We start from the raw sequence: 10,916 nt of genomic DNA on the forward strand, positions 1-10,916 counted from the left end.
AAAGTGCCATCTTGACTTGAACAAAAAAGCCTTTCAGTGTGATAATACTTATGTAGTGTCCGAAAAAAAAAGTGTAATTTATTTGTCTCAATATTTAAAAACACATGGTTCTCCAAGTCCCACGTGGATATTGGAACTAATTTAACATTTTGCTTTATTTTTGTATCTGATTGGTTTTCTTATGAGTTTGCTAGTTTTGAGCTTCATCTCAGCGATCCCATCATCAATGATTGGGCTTCATTTTGTAGGGAAGTAATAGTAAATTGGGTATTTAGACGGTCTCATAAAATTGGAGGGGAGGGTAAAATAGTGGAAATTGACGAATCTAAATTTGGTAAGAGGAAGCATAATGTGGGCAGAATTATAGAGGGTCAGTGGGTATTTGGGGGAATTTGTAGGGAAACTAGGGAGTTCTTTATGGTTCCTGTTGAACAACGAAACTCTGAGGTTTTGCTTGCTGTCATTAAACAGTACATCGAACCAGGAACAACAATCATTTCCGATTGCTGGAAAGCATACGAGTGCCTGGCAAACGAGGGCTACAAACATTTACAGGTCAATCACAGTGTAAATTTTGTTGATCCACAAACTCGTGCCCATACCAACACGATAGAGAGACGGTCGAGAGATGTCAATAATTTAGTCCCAAAATATGGCCGACGTAAAAAACATTTTGTTGGATATTTAGCCGTTGCATATTTCAAATTGCACATTCAAGACCCCTTACGAAGGTTTCACGCCTTTGTGAAAGATGCTGCTGAACTCTACCCTCCACTGTAAGGTAAGCTATTTCCTGTATATATTTTGATTATCGTGTGAAATATGCTGGAGTATTGTCTCTCAGTTAGCCTAATGGTTGCTCAAATTTTTCGGAAATGTCATGAAATGTGCTGGGAAGGTAGTGCCCTTAAGGGGGGGTGGGGGGTGGGGGTGGGGGGGGGGGGGGGGGGGGGGGTTTGAAGGCCCCCCCCCCCCCACTAGGCCTAGATAGGGGCACGGAGCCCTAGGTTAGGTTAGGTTAGGTGGTTTGTTTGGTTAGCTAGTGCCCTGGAAATCACTTTTCTCTTGCTCCCCCCCACCCAAAAACCCCGGTTCCCACTGGGGTCCCCCAAGATTGTGCGGGGTTTTGGGTGGGGTAATACACTTGGGGGAAGGTTTTGTAGTGTTATTGTGTCATTTCCTCTTATTTATGACATTTGAAACGAAATACAAGCTTAAATAAAGCGATAAATAAACCAGTAATGGAGCCGTTACATAGCCGAAATCCACTTATTGCTACTGCTATTACGACGCCGAATCCTACTACACAAGCGCCAATCCTACTGTGCATGCGCCGAGATATAAGGGAGCTTTTAGTTCAGACACAAAGTTCCTAAGGAGAAAAAATGATGGGGGGTTTTGTAGGGGGTTACATGTATTTAACCAATCATGATGCATTATTAACCCTTCGTTGCGATAGGAGACTTTTGGGGAGGATTCATGCATTGTTACATATATTCCTTTTCCTCATTTGTTTTGCAATTGTGTAATATTATTTCAAGCTTTTATTTCTGTTCCGTTTATCATAGTATAGTTTAATATGTGCGCTGACTTGTTCTCACTTCATAATGTTGCCTTTACAATATTACGTTACAATTGAGGGCAGGCCACTGAAAGTCTCCTGAGGGGTAGGACTAGAAGGCGGTTTTAGGAAGTTTCGAGACCTTTCCGTCAATGACGTGAATTTGATGGTATTACATTTTTTGAAATTGATGGTATTACATTTTTTGTGAAATTGGTATTACATCTTTTCATTTTAGACATTCCAATTCACACATGCATTTTTTCTCCCTTCTTTTTCCTATATTCACCTTTACATGCCTGTCTGACCCATAACATTTTCTTGTTCTATTAGGTTAGGTTACGATCCTAACCTCTATGTTACACCTCTAAGATTACCTTCCTTTAAAGGGGGGTACGGTCCCCCCGGTCAGGCAACATGTTCTACTAGGTTAGGTTAGGTTAGGTTACGATCCTAACCTATATGTTACACTTCTAAGATTACCTTCCTTTAAGGGGGGATACAGGGGGTGGGGCTCCTGGTCAGGCAACATGTTCTACTAGGTTAGGTTAGGTTAGGTTGGTTAGGTTACGATCCTAACCTATATGTTACACTTCTAAGATTACCTTCCTTTAAGGGGGGTTACGGGAGGGCACCCCCCCCCCCCCCCCCCCGGTCAGGCAACATGTTCTACTAGGTTAGGTTATCTTAGGTTGGTTAGGTTACAATCCTAACCTATATGTTACACTTCTAAGATTACCTTCCATTAAGGGGGGGGGGGGGTACGGGGGCCTCTGCCAACATTTTCTACTAGGTTAGGTTAGGTTGGTTAGGTTTCGATCCTAACCTATATGTTACACTTCTAAGATCACCTTTCTTTAAACCTTAAGGGGGGTTACGGGGGGGCCGAGTCCCCCCAGTCAGGTAACACATTCTACTAGGATAGGTTGGTTTGGTTACTATCCTAACCTATATGTTACACTTCTAAGATTGCCTTCCTTTAAGGGGGCTATGGGGATGGGGGAGCCCACAGGTTAGGTTACACAATTTTTACAATTGTCCTCAACATTTCTTGTTATGTTCAATCACCCCCTGAACTGGCCACTCTGATCCTTGAAACTTGATAATATTCTATTCATTATTCACTAAAATGGTCTTAGACTTGTACATGATAATTTATACTTAAGTACCAGATGTGTAAGTACAAGATGTAAAAAACCCTGTATAGATATATAATATATATTTTCATGTATGTATGGATTATTAGCTCTTATGTAAAATATGTGTCCCTACTGTAAGGTTTCATTGCAATATTTTTTACTTTAATAATAATACACGATAACTTTGGTTTCATAAACATAAAAGAAGCTATGTTTGTACGATTTCACCCAACATTTTGTCAAGTTCGACTACCCCCAAAACAGGACTCCCTCATTTCCTATATTGTCCACCCATTACAATACAGTGTTCATGCTTTTTTTTCATAAACGTGAATATTTAACCCCCACCCCATCCTCCCTACTCTGTTTTGTGGTCTCCAGCCACTGCCCCTCCCCTCCTGACAAACTTGCCAGTGTCTCACTTCGCTTATCAACCAGCCAGATTGCAGAAGCACTCCCAGGTACCTCCACCTCCTCCGGGCCTCATTACTAACTCGATTCTGCCCCGTACGCATATTTCCCAAGTCTGGAAGAGTATAAGGATAGGGAAAATTAGGACCAATCAAAGTGCACGGAGCTGATCCAGACGTCACAAGCCACGCCTTTTAGCTCCCTCCTCAGTTCCATATTCATTACTGCCACCAGTCACGATGCCGAAGGAATACTTCTCAATTTCACCGTTTACGGCTTGTATGACATATACAGTTTAGTCAGCTATATCTAAACATAATGCAACACTAATTTAACAACAATATAGTGTTCAAATGAGATACACCGTGAAGGATATTATGCGTTATTGGCTCCTCCCTACTGGTAAATAATATTTTTACATTGCCAATTTCTAAATTATAGACGTGAAAATGCATGTTTGAAGCCATTTACAGTGAGTTACGATAACTCACGGGATGAATCAAACAATATACAAGATGGTAAAAATGATGGTATCTGACCTGTCTGTAGGGGAAAATAGATAGAGGGAGTAGAGCTTACACTAAGGATGGACATATGCAGTTTCGTTGTAATGCACATTACCGTGCATTGTATAAAAGCAATATCCTGGTCATTACTGGGCCATGAACAGGAATCGGACTGATATAGTCCCTACTATTTACATGGACACAGTATCGGCATCATTCATCCAATTATTTCAAGAGCTAATATGTACTTAAGGAAACCTACGGTATTGTTATTTTGGTGATCCAAGTTAGCCTACTGTAACTAAATATAGTTACAGGTGTACTTGATAAACTGTAGTAAAAAATTGCCTTTTTGAGGTGGATTCCGTTTTGATAAAACCTTCCAGATGTCCTTACCTGATTGGTACTTGCCATTCATTGTGTACAAATATATAAAAAGTTTGTTATTGAATATTTTTTGCTTTTGCTTCTTACTTTTCCTACATTGTGTACAGACAAATAAAAAGTGATAACATAATTCAGTATTGAATATTTTTAGCAATCCCTTACGTGATGTTTGCTTAAAATTCATTGTGTACAAAGAAAACACTAATTATTTAATTTATTCAATATTTTTAGTAAACCCTTCGTTCTTGTCATTCATTGTGTGCAAAAAATTACAATGAGTTACAGTAGACTTTTTACTGAGCTGAACTAAAGCAGAATTGATGCATAAATTTATTAAAACTGCTATATGCTTTAAAATAGATATGGATGACACTTCTTTTCCATCTCTCTCTCTACAGAAATCTTTATACAAATATTCAACATGTATTAATTAAAGCCAGAGATAACGGTAGTATATGAGTATACTACTATTTTCATACAAGCTCACACTGAATGGCAAAATTTATGCCTTAAATTAAGTTCATAGATTTTTTTCCCCATAATAATTATTTGGAATTATGCCAAGCACTGGGGCAACTAAGGCCATTCAGCGCTGAAACGGATATTGATAGTAAAAGGTTTGAAAGGTGTTAAGGAGGAAATTCTCGTAGTTGCACTATGAAACAATTGTTAGGAGAGGGTGGACAGTAAGATGGAAGAAAGAGAATATTAACGGAGGTAACAGTAAAATAAATGAAAATAGTTGCAGTTAGACGCCGAAGGGACGTTGCAAAGAACCTTAAGTAATGCCTACATTGAACCGAATGAGGTGTCCTGACGGCACTATCCCCCTACAAGGTGCATAAATTTGTCATCAAAACTGTATCCTCCACATTTTATTTAAGCATAAGGCAGTTATTATTTCAGTACTGTAAGAATACATTTTTATATCCTGAAACAACAGGCAGTAACACCTGAAAAACGATCCATGCTCCATGCTTTTAAAGTCGTCACTTTCAAAGTCGAAGATTAAATTCATCTTGATGGGAGTCGAAGTGCCGCGAAGTTCTTGCTTCTTGGCCTCCGGTCTGTATTCTGTAGTGCTAATTACAGGTCATATACCATCATTTTTACCATACCATCAATTTTACCATCTTGTATATTGTTTGATTCATCCCATGAGTTATCGCAAATCTTCATAAATGGCATTAAACACGTATTTTCAAGTATACAATTTAGCAACTCGCGATGAAAATGTTATTTAGGCAGAAAATATCGACCTTATGAGCAGGAATTAAGAGGTACTGAGCACTATTACCAAGAGGGAGAAGCCAATAACGCTTAGTATATTTCACGATGTATGTCATTTGAAGAATATATTGCTGTTGAATTACTGTGGCATTCTGTTTAGATATATCTGACTAAAATGTATAGGTCATACAAGCCGTAAACTGTGAAATGGGGAAGTTTTTCTTCGGCATTGTGACTGGCAGTAATGGCTATGAAACCGAGTGGGAATTATTTAGCACTATATCCCAACGTGGCTTTACCAACTCGTACCTCTGCCTTCCTCTTCCGGTCCCCTCCCCCCCCCCCCCCCCCCCCCACCCCTTTACCGGACATAAGGCTCCCTGTTGGTTACGTATCCCACACCCTCTACCAGCATTCAAATATGGCGGTTTGTTTACGTTTCATGGCCCCGGACCAACACTTCGAAGATTGTTCAGTCGAAGTAGACTATGGCAATTGACGTTTTCATATGTTATTTTGCTTACTTTACAAGAGTTTAGGGTAATATTTTTCCGGTCGACTGTAACTAATATGTTATTTACCTTTGAACTCTGTATGGTACATCGTACCCCTTGTACTGTCATGTAGTCTTCAGAGGTAAATTACTCTTTAATTACAGTCGACCGAATAAATATTACTTTAAATTCATGTTCAGCAGGTAAAATAACATAGGAAAACGTCAACTGCCATAGTCTGCTGTACCGCGGAATGCGGGCTTAGAATTACCATATTCTTCTGCAAACAAGAGACGGAGCTCTCCTTTATATTTACCGCAGAAAGATTCGGCCGAACTTGGGAAGCGTTAGTTAGTGAAAAAGGGCAACTGCCGATCAAAGAATCAGACGAAAACTATTGCCTGCCACAAGTCTATGTGATGTTAGAACCCAAACAGATCCCAGGAAATAACACACTGGCAATCAGACCTCGGAAAACTATATTTATTTATTATTCTCTTCAAACCGAGGAAGGGGAAGTTAATCTGGGAATATGGCTTCTACAATTGTGGGTGATTGGTAGGTTTGAGGTATAGTGGTGGTGTGGTATCTCCCCTTCCCCACTCCTTACTTCCCTTGGTGAGGTAGGGGGAATTGTGAGGCCAGTTTTCGACTTTTTTGGGAAGTGTCTTGTAATGAATGAAAGTGTTATTTTGAATTTTTCCTGCTATTCACGTTGCCTAGTCACCGAGGGCGGTGTTGAACCGTAGAGTTAGATCACAGTAAGCCCCCAGTCAGGATCTCTCTCTCTCTCTCTCTCTCTCTCTCTCTCTCTCTCTCTCTCTCTCTCTCTCTCTCTCTCTCTGGCTTATATTGGGATAACTTTCAAAATTAAAAAGTGAACATTATTCTATAAGCGTCAAGAAACGATCGCTAGGCCTATTGGTCATGCTCCCCCCTCTCTCTCTCTCTCTCTCTCTCTGGCTCATACTCTATTCTGGGATAACTTTCAAAATTAAAAAGTTAACATGATTCTATGAGCATAAAGAAACGATGGCTAGGCCTATTGGTCATGCTCGAGCGCTTCCTGTGGCTTTATTTATATATACATTTATTGATGTCTTGAGTGGAATAGGCCTATCCCGTTCCATTCGGAAGTAAGGAGAATCATGCTAGCCTAAAGATGGGATTTAAGCTCTTATAAACTTAAAAGAAATGCTTTTTCATGTAGTTCTATTATGAAATTTGCTACCATTTGATTTGACATTACTCGTAATCCAAGAATGTGTTTGTATTTAGTGTTCTGTACTTTTTGTATGGTGTGTGTGGTAAGAGATGGCTTTTATTTTCATTTTTAAAATGGGATTTATTTAATTTTCAGGATGGGACAGCCTTCGCTTGAAGACCAATCCTCTCGTCAAGACCTAAAGAAAGGGGAAAAGTGTACCCTGAAGACAAGAACCTTGCCAAAAGCAACCTGAGTGTCCATTTTATTATTTCTTATGGGTTTCCCAATAATTTTTCTGAAATGTCTGTTCGCAACTCAAATAATCCAGTCACATTGTGTGTGTGATTTTTTGTTGTTGCTTGTGTATTTTTCAGATTAATTCTGGGTTCTGGTCTATTGTTAAGATTATTTAAACTGACTAGGCAGGGCAGCCTTCACCTGAAATTCATATGGAGAAGTTACATGACAGTCAGTGTATGATCTTCATTTAACCCAATATTCAAGATATTTTAAAAAGTCACCACACATAATAGTATTACTTTTTCATTATATCCTGTACAGCACTTAATGACCAGTTTATTGACTACCTATGAGATTTAAAAAAATTTTTCAGTGGATTTCAGTACTCTGGACAGCGCAAAGACCGTCTTTATTGTTGCTAAAATACGTTGTAATTTTTTTTTTTTTTTTATCTCGCTATAAGCCGTAGGTTCCGTCGCTAAGCAACCAGTTGGGGTAAATCTATATTACTATTCCGCGGCGGCCTAGACTATGGCAGTTGCCGTTTTTCTATGTAGTTTTACCTACTGAACAAGAATTTTAAGTATGATTTATTCGGATGACTGTAATTAATCCCCAGGGGCTCGTACTAAACACGGCGAAATACATTTGACGCCCCAATTCCTGGTGGCTTTCGTATTCGCAGGGACAAACGATGCGGAATGCTCATATAGAAATACCCCAGTTGGTTCCTAGCAACGTAAATGAAAATCTAATCCATCGGACCAACCTTAGGAGAGCTGTTAATTAGCTCAGAGGTCTGGTTAAACCAAGATATACTTGAGTTATTTGAAGCCTTGTGCACACATGGAAGGATATTAATTAGCAGTTGGTTTAACTGTATTCTCAAAGTTCCAAGTCAGTGAGGTTGCTGATGATATGATGTGCATATAATGGGATTTGCAGCAAAATCTTTCTGTAGGCTTAATACCTCTTCACAATGTCCAATTACTACTACTCCAAATATATATATCTTGCTGTACCCCACATTACTGTAATCAGTGAGAATACATATATAAAACTTGTCAAAATGTTCGGTAATTAAAATTAAATCATGTAATGACATTATTTTATGACTAAGGGAATGTCGTCATAAACATAAATGGGTCCGTCTTATTAGAAACAAAATATTGAAAACTAGATTTTGGGGGTTTTCCGGTCTACAATTCGATTTCAACCATTCGGAGATATTGAGCACCTGCTGATACACCTTGAGATTTGTAGCTTCATCTAATTTATCACATCAGTTGTGTCACTGGTAAACCGTTATATTTCACCAATTAGGATATTAGATAACTTATTCAAAGTTTAATAATTTTTCAGGATTAATCTCCAATCTGAGGATTCTGAATCCTGATACTTCATCTGGAATATGGATTTACAGTATAGAAGTTTAAGTATGGAACATGCACGGCAAGTTTTTGGAATATAGACAAGTCAATCTTCATTCAGAATATTAAATTAGGACGAACCTAATCACTATTCATCACAACTGCCCAATCTTAACCTAACTCGAACCTTTCAAAGATGCAAGATGAACCCAGGAAGGATATCGATGTTCATCCTCACTAGTCTAAGGTAAGGGAAAATTTTGCTAAGTATCAGTATGCAGCATCCCAAGGTATGGATAGCTCAGCCTAGGATGAATTTAACCAAATGGGACTCTAGAGATAAAAAACACCTTAACCAGATTAGGATAGATTTTGCTCTGTAAAAGGAGGACCCTAAGATGTGTTGTTGGATCCAGGACATGGTGAATCCTTCCTGAACCAAGCTAGGACTGGGTAACAGATTCTTTAAGGGTTTACTTAGTAGGAAAGGATGTATTCGTCAGGGGTAGTTGTTTTTGGCAAAAATAACCTGATCAATCTTGGTTGCTCCAATTTAAGTTGGGTTATAGTAAAATAAACTGTGTAGGCTTCAAGCAAAATTGGTCCATAATCTATATATAAACCTCAAGAGAAATTGTTCTATAAGGAAAGGGAGGTAGTTAAATACAGTTTCATATAATTGTTTTGCAAGCAGGTTTTCATATTAGGAAAGGGAGCTAATTTAAACATTCCCAGTTAATTAGATTTTTTCAAGCAGGATTTTATATAAGGAAAGGGAGTTAGTCTAGAATTTTTTCCCAACAATGCTCAAAGCAGCAAATAGATTTTTTCCCAACAATGTACAAAGCAGCAAATAGATTTATCTATGAGCTCTGCATCAGATAAATATTATATTGGTAAATGTAATTAAGAGTTATTTGAAATATCGGTAACCAAATGTAATTTTGAATTATTTGAAATATCGGCCATAAATTTTCATATTTTTCTATGAATAAGGATAAGGGATTTAATTTTGTTCTGCTTCCTGTAGAACTGATGAGAAGGACGCAGCAGATGGATAGTATAGTAGTCGAGATTGGAAATTGCTTTCAATAAAGGAATCTGTAATTAACTACGATTTTTGCAAACAAGACCTGATGCACTTTTTTTTTTAATTTCAGAATAACAGCACCAACAGCAAGATCGATGACTTGAGTACCTCGATGAGGCCTAGCCATTGAGAAGGGACGTCACGAGTTGTGGAAAGAGGTAGCAAACATTATTTCTAAAACTAATTAGTGTAGAAAGAAGTAGCAAGATGATTTCTTCAATCAACTCTTATGGTCAAATAAACAAGGCTGGGTTATTTTGCCAACCTACAAGGGTATAGTCAATACAGTGACTATTGGGTGCCGATAGCTGTTGAAGCAGTTTTTATGTCTAACAGCAGCCAATTTTGGACACAACGAACACGTGCCATATATGTTGAAGAGTAGTGAGGTGCCTTCAGATTGTGCAGAGACAGAGGCCTTATGAAAAGTGTTAATTTTCAGTGCAAGGTGAGAGTGGTCACTGTGTTCAGTAGACTGGTGAACAGACATTTTTACCCGTTTTCATACAGGAAAGTTTTTCCACTGATATGAGCATTTTATTATAAAATCTTATATTGCCTGTCCTTAAAATACTCCCACTGATATGAGCATTTTATTACAAAATCTTATATTGCCTGTCCTTAAAATACTCTTTATAAAAAAATTTAATTCCTCGTTCTTTCTCTCTACAGGTTTTGACTTCTTGTATGCTGGGGAAATTTGATACATGGCAGTATTTACACCCGAACCAATGTCTACACAGCACAACTATACTCCTGGCATGGTATAATGGAAAAATGAAAAAGCGTATACATGTCTACAATAATATTAAAGACACGTACAATTTTTTTCAATTAATACATATCTATACGGCAACTTGAAAACTTTACAATTTTCTCACTGCTAAGCAGTAGTGCACCAAGTACAAGACCCCTGTTATTTTGTGTTTAAATAAACACTGAACTCTCTGCTCTCTGAAGAGAACATCTGCCATGTAAACTGCCACTGAAGAATAAAGTAGTTGTTGTTGCCCAGAACTGTAAAATTTGTTTCACATTATTGGTGATGTTAAGACTGTCCACCAAGGTAAGGTGGACAGCCATAATTGTCGGGCTTCTTTCGTGGATAATTTAGCAAAAATTTCAACACAAGAATTACAATTAGACTTAAAAGTTTTTCATGCCTTAAGTCATCTGCGTGGTTACTTTTGCTGAAGGTCAGGTGTTATGTTCCCCATTTTAATATTTCTAGCTTGTGTTTCGTTCTAATAAATCATTTGTAGAGCTTTTGATAACATTTGA

At 38.2% G+C, this 10,916-nt stretch overlaps 1 long non-coding RNA gene across 1 annotated transcript; it reads left to right on the plus strand.

Moving 5' to 3' along the window:
• Positions 1–7,646: 7,646 nt before the first annotated feature.
• LOC135224948 (uncharacterized) lies at positions 7,647–10,882 on the plus strand. Its single transcript, XR_010316833.1, has 3 exons — positions 7,647–8,792; positions 9,706–10,083; positions 10,308–10,882. It is a non-coding gene; the product is annotated as an uncharacterized LOC135224948 (long non-coding RNA).
• The last annotated feature ends 34 nt before the right edge of the window (positions 10,883–10,916 follow it).

The sequence above is a fragment of the Macrobrachium nipponense genome, chromosome 12 (assembly GCF_015104395.2).
Source record: "Macrobrachium nipponense isolate FS-2020 chromosome 12, ASM1510439v2, whole genome shotgun sequence".
Classification (NCBI taxonomy): domain Eukaryota; kingdom Metazoa; phylum Arthropoda; class Malacostraca; order Decapoda; family Palaemonidae; genus Macrobrachium; species Macrobrachium nipponense.